The sequence below is a fragment of the Hylobates moloch genome, unplaced genomic scaffold, assembly GCF_009828535.3.
Source record: "Hylobates moloch isolate HMO894 unplaced genomic scaffold, HMol_V3 SCAFFOLD_1, whole genome shotgun sequence".
NCBI classification, from domain to species: Eukaryota; Metazoa; Chordata; class Mammalia; order Primates; family Hylobatidae; genus Hylobates; species Hylobates moloch.
Window position 1 is genome coordinate 65,745,272 of NW_026652276.1, and position 19,253 is coordinate 65,764,524.

General features: G+C 40.4%; 1 long non-coding RNA gene across 1 annotated transcript; it reads right to left on the reverse strand.

Annotated features, from left to right (window-relative positions):
• Positions 1–808: 808 nt before the first annotated feature.
• Positions 809–18,785, reverse strand: LOC116809513 (uncharacterized). Its single transcript, XR_004369871.1, has 4 exons — positions 18,490–18,785; positions 16,950–17,032; positions 1,243–1,299; positions 809–1,066 (listed from the first exon to the last, which is right to left on the reverse strand). It is a non-coding gene; the product is annotated as an uncharacterized LOC116809513 (long non-coding RNA).
• Positions 18,786–19,253: the final 468 nt, after the last annotated feature.

Consider the following 19,253-nt stretch of genomic DNA (forward strand, 5'->3'; position numbering starts at 1 on the left):
AATTTTTTTTTTTAGAGATAGAGTCTCACTTTGTTGCCCAGGCTGGTCTCAAACTTCTGGGCTCAAGTGATCCTCCTCATCCTTAGCCTCTGAAAAGTGCTGGGATTACAGGCATGAACCATGGCATCCAGCCCTTGCCCACTTCTTAACAAACTGGGTGATATTTATTTACAAACCTGCCTCTCCAACTAAACTGGACCCCATGAAGCAAGGAAGGAAGGAAGGAAGGAAGGAAGGAAGGAAGGAAGGAAGGAAGGAAGGAAGGAAGGAAGGGAAGGGAAGGGAAGGAAGGAAGGAAGGAAAAAAGGAAGGAAGAATGAAAAAAAGGAAGGAAGGAAGGAAAAAAGGAAGGAAGGAGAGCTTTAGTTCTCTAAGCTGTAGAGAAAATTTAAGTTATTTTTCAAAGAACTTAAAATTCATGGATTAGTCAGAGGGGTCTAATATCTCTAAATCAAATGATGACAAAAGAAAAAACAAAGAATGCAGAAATTATCCTCTTCCAGGGTTTCATTCCTTTATGTCAATCAAGAAAAATGTTAATAAGGAAGGTTGGGCAGGGGTCAGTAATTCCTCACTGACGTCACAAATTTAGCTTCACTTTTCAGAGGCTGTTCGTGGCCATGCTTGTGAAATCTGTAATTCACCTCTAGACAATAACTAATTATTACTGATTACTATGAAGTAAGTCAACAAAGATTTTCCTGTTTACATTCTTATCAGACTGTATCAGAACCATCTGTTTTCAAGTTTGTTGTTGCTGGGTGTTTTTTTTTTTATCCCAAGGGATAGATTCTCCATATTGTTCTCTGAATATATGCATGCAAAACTGCCTTTTAATGCACAGTTGCAGTTTTCACTAAAACATTTGGGTAGAGGGGAAAAATCACATTTTTGTGAAAGAAGATGATAATAATTAGGTATCTCGCTGAATTTATTCTATCTTCAAATGAAGGATATGTTGGGGTCTGTCCCATCTCTAATTACCATCTCTTCGTTTGCATGGGGTGACTATTGATTTTGCTAAAAGTACTTATGTGGAGCTTTATGACACTAAAGTAACTTCAACCTGGAAAACATAGTAAAGGACTCCATTAATATGGAAAGAGTCTACAATTTTAAAACAAGCAATATGTGACCCCTTTGCTCCATTGTTCATTGACACCAATCTCCTGTGATACAAGCAATAATTTTGTTCCATTGTTAAGGAAGCACGAGTGTAAGATTTTAAATACTGGTACTCACCAAGTTGCTACATGGCTTTGGGCAAGCAATTAACCTTTGGTGTCTCAGTGACTTCATCTGTAAAATAGGGATAAGGATTTTACACAGGTGTGATGCCTGGACTAATTAGTATAATTATCATTATTGATGGGAAAATAATGTTGGTCATTGATATCACATCTCATGTTAGCACCTGGAGAATCACATTCTTCTCTACGTTGACTCCATTTTATAGGAGTCTGTAAACAAAATGATGACAAAAGCTACATATGAAAACTGGGAAAATACAGTTAAAAAGGTCCATATCCACATAGGCTCATATCCTTAATGGATTATTTTTGAATTTGCATTTATCATTTAGATGCTTTCTAAAGTTAAACTGAACACATAAACTATGAAATTACAAGGAAACTTTTCAAGGCCCACATTCAATTGATAAGCTTCCTTGCAGCAAAATGCTTTCCAGTTCATTCATAGGTAACACCACGAGCTACCGTAGAAGTTTAGGGTTGAGCAATAGAATTTAGGGTAATCAAAGTCAAGTAAAAGTATACACTGAAGACATTGCTCATGTAACATCCAGACCCCCCCTTGTGTGTGTGTATGTGCCCCGAAAGAACCCCAGCTCAAACAGTGAGGGACCAGGACAAACAACAGAGCTACATGAGAAGCCAACTCTGCAAGACTGGAGTCATTGAAGCTGGGGACAGTAGGGTGTCCTTATGCCAGAGCATGGGTAACAACTCATGGGGCAAGGAAAGGGACATGTTGAAAAAAACAAAAATGGTGTTTCTCTTGGGGTTCATCTAGGACTCCTAAGTGCACTTACTTTGATTCCTAAGTCAGGATGAAATAATTGCTTTAAAAAAAAGATTACCTCTACATGTTGGCAAAAGTGCCAGTGAAACACAGAGAAAAATGTAGAAGATAGAAAGTGCTCAAAAGATCAGTACTCAACACTATAACCTCTGTATCCCTTACCATAGACTCATGTTCTTTCTAGGTCCAAAATTTCTTCTTTTGGCTTTAGTTCCTCCCAGCAGAGAATTCTCTTTTCTTGAGCTCAGTAGATGTCAAGCCTCAAATCTCCAGTGTCTCCAAAGAAGCAGCCCTAAATTAGCCTCTGGACAAGTCATTCATACTAAGGACCGTGTTCTTTTCCTCTATATTTGCCTCAAAATTATGGGCAACAACTTCCAAATGGAAACGCTGAAGTTGTTGCCATTTTCCTATTATCCTCACCTATCATATGAAACATAACAATTAGCATTTTTAGCAGGATTGAAACTGCTAACACAACTTCCCTATGTCTTACACCATTAAACTTGATGAGAAATCCCTTCATGATTAACATTCATCTCGCTGTATCGTGCTTGAAGGTTAATAATATCTACCATCTCCTGAGAGAGGGGGAGGGGAGCTTATTTATTAAATGAATGGCCGAGTGAGGCAGCCAGGAAAGGAAATTCCCCTCTCAGTCCACTAGAGGGTGGCTTGGCAGAGCCAAGGGAGGACGGCCGAGGCAGAGAGGCACAGACAGCTTCCTGTCTTGCTCGCCGGCACTTTAGTTGGTAAGAAGAAGCAACATTAGTATTCATTGCTTTCTATTCCTCACCCTGGGTAGGCTTTGATTTCTATTACAGACACTTTACAAATGCCAGAAGTCAGTGTTGGCTGGGCCATGGCACGGTGGGGGAAAAAAAACTATAGAATTAGACTGCTTAAAAGAACATCCAGTCTAATTTCTTCTAAATCAACACTGGGTGTGATAAATACATGTATTAACAGATCCTAAGTTTAAAACTTTCACAGATTATGTAGCAGTATGTGTGCACTTCAGATATGGATGTGGAGTGAATGTTGCATGTACATTATGGGAAATTATACATAATACATAAAGAAATGTACCTAGCCTTTAGCACACCAGCTGTTTCTGCTTATAAGCCTGAGTTATCCATGAAATGCAGTAGACATTTTGTAGTAAATATCCTACTTGGTTGACTTTTTTTTAGGCCTAGTCACCTATGCTGATTTACAGAATTTAGGAAGAAATATAAATTTTAGCAATGAAAGATAGAATTTTAAAATTTCCCATATCAAAACATGTTGTGTTCTGAGAAAGAAGAGATGAGGAATTGGCCTGTTTTGGTGGTCTCTACATAGGTGGTAAAGTAAAAAAGAATACGTTTTTCCTATCTGTAATATTGTTCAGTGTAGCAAACCCTTTTGCTTGTTACAGTACAGCAAATGGAGTGTTTAATTTGGGATTCAATGTAGTCTAGAGTCAAGGTGCAGCAGTTTTATTACAGAAGTACAATTTTATTGGAGGCTGAAGATTTAATTTCCACCTTACGTAGAGAGCCATAAACAGCATGCCTGTTTTACATTTTGCATAGTATTTGATATATGTAATTCCTGGCCTCATTTTAGAGTTTGAAAAGGTGGAAGAATCACAATACGTATATTCAAATTCTTCAACACTTCAGCCACAGATGACTTTTTAAAATGAACAAGTTTCTGTTTCTTAGTCATGGATTTGAAACCCTTGCTTCCCTCCCCGGAGCTCTGCACCACATCCTTTTCAGGTCTTCCTAACTAGGTAAGCCACAAAGCCGCCTAAAGGACGCCCTCATGCCGGAACAAATGCTTTCTTTGTTTAAATCTGTCTACTAGATGGCATTCTACTAAAACCTAAGATGATCAGACGATATGGATAGTCTGCCATCAATTGTACCTAGTATCTATTAGGGTCATCTGTTAATATCTGTTCAGATGTATGTATTTTGAATAAAATAATTTGTAAACATATTGGAATGACTGAATGTGAAAGAAATAATCAAATAACGTTAGCTGTAAGCCTATATCCACACTGGAATCCAAATTTGGAGGATTTTGTCATTCTCTTTCCTTCAAACATATTCATTATAGGAGACACACACACACACACACACACACACACACACACAAATGTTGCTCTTCCATCTGTTTGCCTTTGCAGCATTAGCTCTCTTCATCAACATTTCATACCTCCTCTTTACCACCAGGTGGAGCCCTTTGTTTATGGACATCTGTCCATTTCCTTTTTCTCAAAGATGCTACCAGATAAATAGCTCCAGAGCTAAAATACTGTTGCAAACACGAAAATTTAACACACAGAGATAAAAAGTAAAGCTTTTCAGGCACTGGTATAATAAACCTTGCTTTGAGTCCTATTGCTACTAGATTTAATGGCTTACATATTTTCCTATTTACAACTCCTGCACACCAAACAACAGAAAATAATATTGTTGCATGTGCCATAAACAGTGTTGCTGCAGGTCTATTTTATGTAGTACTATCGTTTTTATAATCTCAAATGTTAGGCAACTGCAGTCAAAAAGTAAAAAAAGAAAAAACCTAACCAAATACTACATGCTGTAAGCTTCAGTTGTCTTCAGTCTTAAAAATATATACCTCATTGAGAAGAAAATGTTTTTCTTCAGACAAAAGAGAGTGGTAATTCAGCTGTAACAGATAACAATGTAAAAATCTTCTCTTAGTCAAATTCATCTCTCCTTAATTTGAGATCCAGTTAAGAGTACGTCAAAATCCATTTCAGCTTTGATTCTATTTAGGAGCTAATTAAAACTAAATATTATTAGCACAGGTATATTGTTCAATTATTTTAATATTCTTATTTTAAGAATTTAATCAAAGCTCTTCTCATGAACAAAAAGCAATAATATTTTTAAAATTGGAACCCCAATTTGCATGTGCAAATAACTGTAGAATGAGCTCACTAAACTGTCTTGCCAATGACCTCAACCTTGATCTGGAAAGATCGTTTATGCACAAGTAAAACATTCACATTCTCTACGCTAACTCTGTGTTGGATCTTTTCTCAAGGTAGTTTACTTATGGCAACGTTGGAAGGTCTTTTAATAACATATGTATTTACCAACACCATTGAATTATATATTTAACTGGAATATCATTTCTGTCCATTTTTTATTTTAATCAGGATTTGTTCCCTTTGTACTTATATATGTAAGATTTTGGTTAAGCATCTGCAAAGCAGTGAGTAGAAGAAGATTTGCGTATATGGTTTATGTAGTCAGTCTCCCAGCCTGAGAAGTCTGGCTTTTCTATCGGTATACAAACTGGTTCTTCAATCAGAGGCTGAATGCGAAGGAGTCCTTATACAACAAAATGCTGGAACCACCATTTTGCCGTCTGCTCGCATACAATAAAATGGTGGCACGGAAAACAGTTAACACATTGTGCCCACGAGAGTTGTCTGAAAGTATTCTACTCTCTAATCCAGATATCAAGCTGCTTTCTAAAATACTGTTACTAAGTGGCTAGAGGTATTTGCTTATGTATATAATGCACGTGTGTGTGGTGTGGTGTGTGTATAAGATGCCAGAAGAATTGGATGTGTACATTTGACGAAAGGATAGAAAGAACTAGTCAAAAATTAACACTCAAGCTGAGAGTGAAAGCAAACCTATGTAAAAGCACAGGTCCTGGAAATTGCTTCTAACAGTTCACAAAAGCTGTATAGTGAATTTGGCCTTGATAACTCCTTTCATTTTAGCATTCACTGCAAGCAACTTTGTGCTAGGAAATTTAAGGGAGTTGGTATTCTTTTTCTTTTTTTTCTTTCCTAATATCCTGTATAAATTAAAAGCAAGCCCCCGATTGACTCTCACCTGGAAACTCCACGGTCTCGCTTAACAGAGGGGAAGGAAAACCGAGCACCCATCTTTCTTTCCTCTTTTACTTCTTCTGCTCTTATTTTTAGTCATTACAAATGCTGCCTTGGCTCTTTTAAAGTGTGAAAATTCTCATTTTTCTGCAGTGCTTCAGACTCACGCAGACTCTTTGGGGATACAGTGAGGAGCTAACCAACTGCACATGGGAAATGAGACTGTTCGTGGTTAGAAAAACTGCAGTCTTTGGTAATTTTCCACATGGAGTAGAAGCCATAAGTGACTTCTTTTCCACATAATGACTTTACGTGAGTAGTTGGTATAGAATTGTAGGCTCAGGTTTGAACATGTGAATGCACTAATGTGTTTTACAAAATTTAATTTGACTTCTTTCTATAAACATTTTCAGTATTTTCAAGTGCATAATAAATAGGTTAAAACAGGGCACCCTCCCTCTGCGATCCCCCCACTTCCAGACAGAATTATAAAAGGCTACTGTCTGTAAATGAGAAATAGCCCATAAGACCCACCAGCAGGTTATGCAATATGTGACATAGACCACCAGGGGCTGAACTGAAACCACTAATACTTTTTTTTCATAGCATCATTAGCTAGAGTTAAACAAGGTGTCAAAGTGGAAAGATGGGGAGGTTAACCTGGCTCATTATATTTGCATGCCTTCATTTTAATTATTTTTTGCACTAAAACACTAACATTCAATTTTATTATTTAAATATGTTACCCACAAACAGTACATTACTGTTTATCTTTTTAAACGATTAATGCATTATTTGGTGATCGTTATCTAAACTTGATTTTCAATAAATACTAAAATTCTCTTGACAAAAATGCAATTTAAATTTAAGGCTAAGGAGAGGTTATTAGTAAAAATTTTCCCTGTTGTACTTTATGAGATAAAATTGATTTTCTTTTTTTGAAATTTAGATCTTAAATCAAAATCTGCCTCCAACCAAGATGAGCGAGCCCAGAGCTCATGGAGGGAGTTTGCATGCATTCTTGATCTCGCGTTGACAGTCATCGGGAAAAAATATGTTCTCTTTATAATAGCTCCTTTACAATTTAGGACATTGCTAGGTTTCTACATGCACTAATATTAGTTGCCCCATGTACCTTAAATAAAGCCAACCCAATAAATTTAGGATTGTGACTGAGAAATAAATGCCATGTCAGTAAACCTCAACCAGATACCAGAAGAAGGATTATGTGATTGTTTAGTCCAAAAATTAAGTTTCATGTCTTTAATTGGTGTCACATCCTGTCCTAAGTATGTAGTGCTTAAATCAAAGGCAACCACATTAACCTGGAAAGGAAACATAATAACAACTCCTTTCATCCCCTGCCTCAAATGTTTGTATGCTCTACCCTAATTTTTGTTAAAACACTTTCAGGCAAAGACAACAGGAAATAGTAAACATGGCAACACCACGAAAATAATTTTCGGATGCGTATTTCTCTACGTGTTCAAAGAATCAGTTGTACAGGCTGCGGAAGAAACTGATGCATCATTAAACCCGGTGCAGACAAAAACAGCCACCCTTCCAGCAAAATGGATACTTCTGTTCATTTTATAAATCTTGGTTCTAGCCAGACTAAAGCCGGGAATTAACTCGGTCTCTCACATCAGTGGCCTGAAACAGTGGTGCATCACGGTAATACATTCAAAGGGAATCAGGAGTATCTAACAACAACTTTAGGAGCAGGAATGCAATTATAACTGACAGCCAGATGTCTGGTTGGGCTGCTATAACTACCCATCAAGACTGCAGATGGTCTTGAGATCTTTGCATCTAAACAGCGAGTCCAAGTGAATGATATACAGATAAACGACAATACCACAAATCATCAACACAAACCAAAAAAGTTGCTGCGACTGATAAAGATTTCAGATGTCAAGAGTTAGCCAGCTCAACTCCTTACTCTCCCGTTTCTCTTCTATCCAAACAAAAAGCTTGTTAGTGGTTGAGGGCCCAGCAGGAAATGTTTGGACACCCAGTGCCAAATGCCAGTCTTTCACTAAAAACTTCAATATACTTTAATGTTTAGATTACAAAGGCAAAAAAAGGCTCCAGTAGAAATTACTTTACATGTGGAATATTAATAATTTGACTAACTCTATATTACATGTATTGTGCTTCCTCTTTACCTTAGAAGAGTACGGTAAAATTCAAAGAGAAAGAAAATTTAATTACCATTAAAGTAATGATCGGCATAAAGCTTTTTGTTCCTCGAATATGTGTTTCAAAAAAAAATTGAGGTTATGCTAGTAGATTAGATAGCATTTCTTGACCTAGCTAAATACACATATTTCTTCCTTTTCACAGATTCCATAGTATCTTGAAATATGTTTCTTTTGTATACCAGATTTGACATGAATTTGCTCTTCATAAACTACTACAAATATCAAGCCATTCTAATCCAAATGTGGATAAAGAATTTGGGGGAAAAACTTAGAAAAAATGTCTTATTTTGTAAAGCAGTTTGAAATTTTAATGAATTTTATGGTATTAAACAGTTGCAAAAATAATGGAATTATATTCAACCTATTTATTCTTTTAGTGAGCATGGGTGGATATTTCAGTACCATCAACCATTTTGCAGTTTTCAAGGTCTCTTCGAGCAAAAATTATGCCCTTTCAAGCAAACTCTTTTTAATGAAGTTAATCCAAAGGTTCCTAGATTAAATATTTCAAATACATTTCACTTATGTGACATTCTTCTCCAGGGCTCTAGTGTACCCTCCTATTGTTGTCGGTTCCAAACCCATTTTGAGATCTCTGCTTTTTCCATGAGAATATCAAAACTGGAGGCCTTTCAAAGTAGCTGCTGTGAACACGGAGGCCCCACAGCCAGTCTGACAGTCCCTCCAGTTGCTCTCAGAGACTTGCTTCATGTGGATACACAGAGCAATTCTCCAGACACAGACGCATCTGATGCCCTTTCCCGAAAACAACATTTCCAGAAAATATGCTGACCAAGAAGAAACAGCAGGGGTGAGAGAAGTGGCCAAAGCACTTGAAACATCTTAACAAGCACTAATTAAATGTCATGCTTAAAAAATATGGCTGAAGAAAGCCAAATACAATAACTTCTTACAGATGGTTTTAGGAACTAACAAGACCTGTAGGAAATGGCGCATTAAGATTAGTGTCCCCGAAGTCTCTTACAACCATTAGTGACTGGAGGTGCTGTGCACTTTAGAAAGAAATAATCAAAATTTGCCTGATGTGAAGCTGTTTTTTTTTTCTCATTTCTCTCTGAAGGGAACTGTGCATCTGTCAGTGCATTACACAGTCAATATTGACACAGCCAGCCAATGGAATATAAAAGGAGCATTAGCAGCCTTGAAATCTATTTTTTTCTGATGGGGTACAAAGCCATCCTGAAAAACAATTGTGAGTATCAAGAAGGCAGGGACTGTGCTTCATCATATATGTATGACAATGCCAATATAGTGGGCATTTTATAACTGTTCACTTATTTATTGAACAAATATTCCTTCGGTGGTTACGCTCTGCTGGCTATGGACTATGATTTGGAGATAAAGTAGACAGATAATGGTATCTACCTTTCAGAGTGTGGAAGCTGTGTAAGGTTATTTGTTGGAGATGGATGAATGGATGGATGGGAAAATGTGTGCTGGGGGGAAAAAAGGTGCTTCTCAGCCACAGGTCTGGTGGCCTAGTCTGATATTCCTTTAAGATGAGACCCTTGGTCTGAGCACATTCAAAGAAATATATAGGTAAAATCGCCAGGTGAGATGGCTCAAGACAAACCCAGTGGCAGTAAATAGTCCCAACATGGGCCTGAAACTAGGTGCTAGTATGGAAGTCTGAGCTTCTAATGAAGGGGCTTTGAAGTTAAGTGAGGTTTCCTCACAATCTTAGAACCTATATGACATTATTGTTAGTATTAGCTTTCTTGGTAGAATCTGGAAGAAGAGCCTCTGGTAATAAAGGAAAATATAGGCCTAATATTTAAACATTTTTTAACCCAAAGTATAACTAAAAGATTGAAGGGTGTATGTATGTCTGACTCTATTGTCAAGAAGACACCTCTTGTTTCCAGTTGCTTGTATATTACCCCTTGGGAAGATGTGACTTAGCGGCCCAGACTGCCTTTCACGCTAGCAGGCTTCTTGATCTCTTTACTGTTGTTTGTTTGTCTTAATTCTACTCCCATTTGCCAAGTATTCAACTGTTTAATACTAGTATCCTACACCTTGTCTATACCCATGATGCAAATTGGGGTTCAGCCGTGAAATGACTGTTAGAAGCAGTTAAGACTCAGTGGAGGGGAGACTGGAGATTGTCAACCTGCGCTTTCCAGAGCAGCCAGCAGAGCGCTTTGGGGATAGAAGGAGCTTTGGGCGGGAGTTCTGTCACAGAAGCTCTGTCAGGTCAAGCTGGTCGGTTGGAAATAATGAGTCAATCTAGCCAGGCCATCAGGGAGGTGTGAGGAGACATTCAGTGAAAAAAACTTCTACCAACTTGGATGTTTTCCATAAAAGAACTAGTTAACTAAATTTTCATTTTCTAGCTGGTTGCTTTGCAGTTTAATGAAAAGGAATTTCCAAATGATTGGGTTGATGGGCTAGCCATCCCTAACTCCACACAACCACCTGTGCCACATCACTCCTGGTTATCAAAACCACATACCAACCACCACTACCTACCCCATTAAAAACAAAATCCTCATTAGAATCAACAAGAGAAAATAAACTTGCTTTGGAGGTGGTGGTATTGTTCACTTCATACATTCACTCAACAAACATTCACTATTAAACTCTTCGGTGTCATCTACTGAATAACTCTACACATGCAAGTTGGTAGGAAAAAAAGGCTGCTGAAGGAACTCTTAAGGGAAAAAATTATCAAAGTTGTAGCATTACAAATACAAGTTTCAGCCTTGGGAGAATACAAAACCTAAAGAAAACAAGGCTGTTTTCCTCTAATGTCATGGATGAGGACAGAGTGTTTCAGGTAATGCCACTGATGAAGATGATGAGCTGATGTGGATGCTGGTGCTGCATTCATATGGTGAGGGCTCACTGCATGCCTGGCACTGTGCACAATACATCAGTTATTTAATTGCCGTAACAAAACTGTTAAATTGGACTGATTATTTCCATTTTACAGATGAGAAAACTGAGGCCCAAAGAGGCTAAGTAGCATCTAGTACTAGTGACATGTAGTAAATGGAGGAATCCAGATTGAACTTCACAGTCAACTCACTTCAAAGCCCATAGCACTTTGCCTTCTTTCTAATTTGGTTGACTTGCTTTTGCTTGAGGCCATTTAATATCCAAGTCAAAATCTAAGTGATTTTCACTCACACATGTGAGAACTGGGTGAATGTTTTTGAAGCTAGGTCTGGAAGACGATTAAGATGATCTGTTAACTGCATATTTAAATGCAACATTCCCACGTATTGTCTGAATCATAGTAATATTTCATGGGCTCCAAATCTCATTCTTTGTGTTCTCTTTTACATCAGACCTCTCCAAAGAGGTGCCACAGATGTAATGTTGCAGGTCCCAAAGGTGTTGCCCTTCATGTCCAGATGGCACAGCACTGCCCTAAAGCTGGCCCCTCAGCAGCTGTGACAGTCAAGGAGCAACCCCTACATGTGCAGCTTAGCAGGATGCCACCCAGAGGTCTGAGACACTGTCAGGGAAGAAGAAAGGAGGAGAAAAGAAGAGAAGGTGAGGGAAGCATAGACAAGAAAGTAAGGGAGAGAGAGAGGGAGAGAAAACTGCAAAGAGCCATCTGCCACCGCCTCCCAACTGGCCTCCCCAACCACAGGCCAGCCTCCTTCCAAGTCCCTTAGCAGAGAGCTGCATTCAGAAAGAAGCAAATGAGGGACATGGAGGCAGAAGACCCGGAAGTCTTGGCTTGTCATCTGAAACGTTTGAACTCGGGCAAGCCATGAACCTCTCTGGGTCTCAGTTTCCTCATCTGTAAAAATGAAATAAGGATAAGGTCCATTTCACCAAATATTGAACACCTAATGAGATCATGTATTTTTAACAGCTTTATCGAGTTGTAATGGACATATAATAAACTGTACATGTTAAGCGATGATGCATTTGAAAAGAAGCATTTGTAAACCATAAAACTTTCATCTCCACCAGGCTCATAATCCCACAGTAGCTCCCTAATTTCTTTAAGCCATTTTCTGTCTGGTTTTTAGGAGTCTTCATAACTGGTCTGCACCTTACCCAGCCACCTCATTTCTCACCATTTTCCACTACAGACTCTGATAACAACGAGGCCAGTCTTCTTCATTCAGCATTCTCTCCACTGGTTCTTCCCTGGAACACCAACAATAACCACCAAGACCCTCTGCTCATCTTCAGCATCTTCATTCTCCTGCATTTGTTCAGCCGTTGAACCCTGAACACTCCGACAAACACTGTCCTATGTACTGGGGATGCTTCTGGGAGCAAGAAAGACAAGTTCACTGCCATCAAGGGCCCTCCGAGAGAGCTCTTGACAGTAAACAGGGTGTTCCCCTGCCAGCATCCTCCTCCCTAGGTGAATCCTCCAGCTCTGATGCTCTCTCCTCTCTGAATTCTCTTTTAATTACCATTAACTCATTATCTTAGCTCTCTTTTATCCTACAGCTCTTGTAGGCTGTTTCATATAATTTAGGGTATGATTTTATTTTTAAAATTCTCACCTAAAAAGCACCACCCAGGAAGCTGTTTTTTTTTTTTCCATATTCTTATAACCCAGAGTAGATATCAAATGCTTGTTGATTTCCGAAGAGCACATCAGAAAAGCTGGGCACATGTGAGAAACTTTCCCAGGGAACAGGACCCACCATTGCCCCTCAGTGGCACCTGTATGGTAGGCTGGTCGGCCCTGCTGGGAGGGTGGCACTAGTGAGGACAGTCTGATTCATGGCTTGTCCAAAGCCAACCACAGGGGAAGCCATGCTCAAGGACATCTTCCTGCTGCCGGCAAAAGACGAGTGTCTCCTAGCAACCAGCTTCCAGTGGCTTCCTGTCCTGGGAGCCTCCCTGTGCTCACAGCTTTACGTCCTGGGGTTTTGTATTTTGGCCTTGCTAATCACTGTGTTTATTCTAGATTCGGGAAATTGAGGAATAAATGCAGGCTAGCTGCCGATGTTCACGCAGAGACACCATTTCATTCATAACCTCCTTTCAGCAACCACTCATGACTTTCACGGAAATGGAATGTTTAGTCTTAGTCTAAAAAGGGTAAATATATTTTTTAAAGATTCCATTTATATCAAGGCAGTTGGTTTGAAAGATACATAAAAAAGGAAAAGCACACATTCTTTCCATCGAATAATCAAAAAGTACTCAGACCTTTTCAAAACAGATACACTATCATTCAAAACCTGTTACAGCAATAAACTCTAATTTGGCAAGTTCACAGACGCAGAAAGAAAGGCAAGGCAAATTTGAAGAAAATGGTTCAAAGGTCCTTAAAAGTTTTGGTGGTTTAAAATGATGTCTGCTGCAATATGAATTGAGCATTTATTTCCTCCATGTTCTTCCTAGAGTCTAACCTCAGTTTCAAGATCTATAGTGCTGCATTTTTATTTTGGTGGGACTGAACTCTGCAGTTGATGTTGCTTTTTAATGTTTTCTCTTGTTTTTATCAAATATTCATCAATACACAAATTCCTCATCTGTTAAAAAATTAATCAGACTTCACAGTGAAGAGCTCGAAACTATAAGTACATCCTTTATTCAAAAAACCCATAAATTTAAGTTAAAGGTATGATTACTTTTCTCTTTCAATAAGAAAACTCAAAGACTTAAGGTGAGTTGAGTGCCCACAGTTAAATGTATGAGAGGGCTGGTAAACCCCAGAACTCTTTTCCAGCAAAGCCACCAAAGCCTGGTACTGCCTGGGGTTCCCTGAGCAGCAAGTTGAGGTTTGGAGTCTGCCACTGCTGTATTTATGTAGTGAGCTTGGTCTCTGCAGACTTGTGAGTTCTTTGGAGGTATCCCTCAATTCCTCCCCCATTTCCCTCCCCCTGTCCCAGCAATAATAGCCACAAAGTCATGAGTCCAAGATTAATTCTAACTGTTTTGGCTGTAGTAGCCTCTCTAAACCTAAGAATGACTTCTGCCTTCTCAGGGATAGTATAGGATTTACCAGGTAGAGCCAGTGACTTCCATCTTTTCAGCATCTACTTTTGAAATTTATCCTTGGATGGAGTTTTTAATAGAGGGTGTTGCACATTCCTTAGAATAACTCACAGGCTCCTTGGCTTCCTCTTTTGGGGTTGTGTACATATTTGTTTCAGGGGTGCAGAATGAATCACATGGCTACAGCAGAGCACTCTTGCATGACTCTTGCTTACTCATTAAAGAAACTCGTACATGAATCAAGGCTTTCCTTATGGTCTCAGGCTGTTCTTCATTCCCTAAAGTGGTCAGAACACCCATCAAATATCTTGGAAGAATGCATATCTTTAAGATATGTCTGAGTTCTCCTTTCTTCATCTTTAATCAATATGTACATCTGTTCACTTGATGTTTTAATCCTAGTTGAGGTAAATTCAGCCTCATCATGTTTTTCCACAGAGGGGAAAAAGTAACCCTGACTTTTCCTCTGGCCCTTTTTAAATATCTACATGTAGTGGTGGAATGAGCGGAGGACAGGAAAGACCCTGGGAGGCAGGCCTGTATCTCACCCCACTGGGCCTAGTATTCCGACCACCGCACAAGACTAATTCAAGAATAATAGGCCTGGGTCCCAGCCTTAATCATTTCCATTTTCATTACAGTTTACACATTAATTGTAAATGATCAGATTGATTAGGGACTCTTTAAAGCCAAACAGATTGGGAGGCAGTGCAGGGTAGCGCTAACTGTATACGTTTCACATTTCCACAGACCTGGACTAAACATCCAGACCTGTCATTTACCAGCTGTGTGACCTTGGGAAAGTCACTAGGCTTCTCTGAGCCTCATATTTTCCTTACCTATAAAATAGGGATTGTAACTACCTGTATGAAAATCAGTGTGAGAATAAAATGAAACAATGTATGCAAAAGATTTCCCATAGTGCCTGTAACCATCGTTTATTGAATAAAAGACGGTAATGCATACTGCTCTGATATGTGTGGCATACTGTCTTACCAATTGTCTATTACTTATGTACAAAGCACTGTGGTGAGTGCTATAGAGACCCCTCAAAATTTTGGATACTCTCTTTTCTCAAAAGCTTTATAACCCAATTGTTAATCAAGAAGACAACATAGAAATCCGTAGAAAAAGTAAAATTGCAGTTGGATAAAACTTCTCTTGGAGTGCTGCCCACTCTCAGTAGTCAAGTCCACACCTGAGGCTGAGAGTGCTTCAGTCATTGCTTCATGGGTCATACCTGAACTAACTAGGGCAATCAATGAAATAACATTCAATATTCATCCAACAAATACTGATTGACCTACTATGTGCCAGACACTGTGCTAGGTGATGGATACGTCAGTCTTCCTGGAGTTTGTTTTAAGAAGCACTCAGGGTCTGTTTTAAGCATTTCATATGAATTAACTCTTTAAACTTTTCAACAAAACTAGGAGGGGGGTACTGGCATCAGTCTCATTCTACAGATGAAAAAACTAATCACAGAGAGGTTGCATAACTGGTCCAGGGCCACACAGTAATAGACAGCAGAACTGGATTAGAAACAAGCAAAGTTGTTCTAGGGACTGCCCTGGTATCACCAATACCTTACTGCTTTGTAACAGCACATTTTCTTATAAGGAGACCATTGCATGCCTCTGGTGTGGTTCCTTTACTCCTGTTTTTGAAGATGGATTCTGTAGATGAAAAGATTGAGGCTTCACTCTTTTCTTTCCTTTCATCACTGAAGACTTGAGAAGGGACTGTAAAGTCCGTGTGGACACTAGTTAGCCCTCCATTAACCAAGCTGTGTGTCATCAGTTACCATATTTAAGCCAATCTCCTGCTGTTTTGAGTAAGAGTTAAAAACATACTTTGATGCATTAAATGGATCTACCTTGGGGAGGTTTACTTCATAATTGAACACAGTAGATTTTTAACTTGAAAGCTACTGCAGGCTTTTAAGTATTATTTAAATTGTCCTAGACACAAATTACTCCTAAAATTGAACTGTCACTTCATAGCAAAATGAAAATTAATATGTTCTCTTGATTCCTGAATTTGAGCATAAATTCCCTTATGCAAAACACTTTGGAATTTGGAGAGCTAAGATCAGAACCTTTTTCTCTGCTCCGTCTCATATCTTGTGTCTCGTGTGGTAAAAGGCAAAGAAAATAAGCCATCAGTAGTAAGCAGAATGAAGGAAGAATGTTTAGTCAGGGCCTAATGTCACTTTCTTTCCTAGTTCTTTAACTGTTAGAGAAATAATTTGAAAAAGAGAAAAAAAGAAAAACTGACTCATATTTGGAAACAGAAAATACCAGAAAAGGAGATAAATGGCTGCCCAAATGCTCTCAGGACATAATTATTTTTAAGGGAGGGCTGCAGTCCTTCGTAAGCTCTTTTCAGAACCTAACGCCATCATGGACACACAGGAGACTATTAGACCAGGTGCTGAATTTTGTTCATGGTTAGCAAACGACATACAAAAAACTAAACCGCTCCCCTTGAAGTTGAAATCAAAGAGCATCGTGAGCAACCTTATGTATTTCTGAATGGGAGAGAACACACATGTGTGATGGAGGCAATCCAGAGAGAGGCGCGCTTCCCAGAGGCTGTTTCAAACAGTGACAGATTACAAAATCCTAACGTGATATGTTGGAACATGAAACACACACACACACACACACACACACACGCTTGCTTGTGAAAAACCCTGCTGAAATCCTTAAAAAGCCAAAGTTTAGAAGAACACGTGCTATGGATACACCAACAGTAATTTCAAAAACACTTTGTTTATGAGTCCATTCCTCACCTCTTTTATCACCTTGACACACTCTTTAGGAAATAACAGAGAAAGAGAAATATGAAGCTGAAGACAGAAAATGTAATTATAAAACAAAGCCACCCACCTTGCTTTCAGGGTCAGGAGATACAATGGCCTTCTTGTGCAGCAAGAATGAACTTAACACCCGTGTGTTAAATGATCACGTATCTATTTAAAAGAAAAGGAAATGGTTTCTAAAAGAAATGAAAGCTATATTCTCAGTCCTTCTCATTGCCAAGTCTTACCAAAAAATAAAAATAAAAGCAGTGTACTGTGGCTCTCTGGCACAAGGCAGAAAGCCGAGTCCTTAAGTCACTATTCCCGTTTCGCAAAACAAAGTAAAACCAAAAAGCAACAGCAAAAGATGTTTGACAGGTGGGAAAAGGCCTTAAAACACCTTGTGCCCTCCTGGGTCCCTCCCAATGCCTTCAGTGTGGGCTGTGGAAGCAACACTGCTCAACACCAATGTCACCATCGGCTGTTTAAATGCCACAAAAGTACACTTAGAAATGAGAAGAAAGTGGGGCCGGGCGCGGTGAGTGACATGGATATGTACAGCCAGCCCCACTGCCACTAGAACAGTCTTAAATGCCCACATAAGGAGAATAAAAAGCACATTTTGCAATAGAATAAACTTTTTTTTTTTTTTTAATTGAGACCGCGGAAAGTCACATGACCCTGCATGTAGACTTTTAGGAAAGCAACCGAAATGGTAAAGCCAGGAGCGGGGGCTGCCTGCTTCCTCCTGCAGCCTTTCAGCCCGTCCTGTCGCGCGTCCACATTCTTCTGGGCGCATCTGTGGAGCTATTAAGTGGGATAATCCCTCTGGCCTTTGATACATTTCTGGACATGATTATTTCATTACTCGCAGTATATCAGTAGGATCATAATAAAAAGGACTTCTGACAACCTGCCAAGAGTTTTGTGGCCTTGTAAACACAAAAGTGCTCTAATAAAATTTTATTAAGTGTTAAAAAGTCATAAAAAGTGAAATAACATAAACTACAAAATTTACTGTCCTCAGCAAATGCTGAAAATATCTTCCACAGTAAAATTAAATTAGCATGTAATAGAGAAGCAGTGTGGAGTGGATTTAAAAGAGGATCCAGGGAAAATGACACTGTAACCCAATCAGGGTCACGGGGATTTAATTCGGATTTTCCCCCTTAAATGTGGATAAATGTGCTGATTACAGACGAGAGCTCCGGGGTTACTGGACTCTCACACATTGTCAATACTTCGGAAGAAATAATATATTGCAGATTGGAACGAGCACGGGGAGCTGGCGAAGGGCAGGGCGTCCACTAGGGCGCGCTGAGAGACCGGGAATCCCCGCAAGGGCGCCCGCGCCGCCCGCCACCCGCCGCCGCGCGCACGCCGCTCCCTCGCCCACCTCCAAATCATATTTACAGTTAGGGTTTTTTTTGTTTGTTTTTTTTTTTTTTTTGCTCTCGCCCATGACATTTTCTCCAACTCGGAAAAAATGAAGTGTAAGTCGAGCTTTGCCGCAGGCAGCCCTCGGTCTCCGCTTTCAGATTCGGGGTCCAGGAGCGGAGCGCCCTGCCCGCGGCGGTGCTAAACTCTGGGGACAGGGTGCTGCCCTCAACGAGCGCCCTGGGACTGACCGCCCCACCGAAGGATGCCGAGGAGCGGGCAAGGCCGGCGTCCGGCTCTGCGCGGGGCGCGGGTGCTCTCCGAAGGCCGCGGGTCACGGGCCACGGGCCTCGTTGCGGGTTCAAGTGCATCCGGGTTTGGACGCCGCGGCTCCAGGAGTGTGCTCTCTCTACTGCCCATCCCCTCCCCGGAGTTCAGCGCATCCGCGGCCCCAGAGACCCTCTTCACGGCCCTCCCGGCCGCGCTGGGCCGCCCGCCTGGGACCGAGGTTCCTGGCCGACGCGCGAGGGCGCGGGCGGGCACCGGGTTCCCGCTTTTCCCAGGCCCCGATCCCCGGCCCACGCACGAGGCCCGCGGCCCACGCACGAGGCCCCCGGCCCACGCACGAGGCTCCCGCGCCCATCCTGGAGGCTGCGCCTGGAAAAGAAGTCCGACTTCCTCTCCAAGCTGCTCCGAGGGGAATCGGGAATCGGCAGGAAGTGACCCGAACTGCCAGCCTGCGCCTTTGCAGCCGGCCCTCACTTTACTGAAGACAAGCAGCTCCCACCACAGTCTTGCCTCCCCCTACCCCGAAAGCCCCGCTCAGGTTTGTAAAGAGGGCTGTGAGATCTGAAAAGTATTTGTCTTCTAGGGGGAGAGATGTTGGTAAGGGGCCCAGTGAAAGACGGGTCCTTTATAGCTCATCAACGCGCCACGTCTTGCTTTGCAGCTCCAAAATGCCAGCGCTGCTGTCCCAAGGGTCAATATTAATGCGTTAAGTGAAATGGGAAATAAA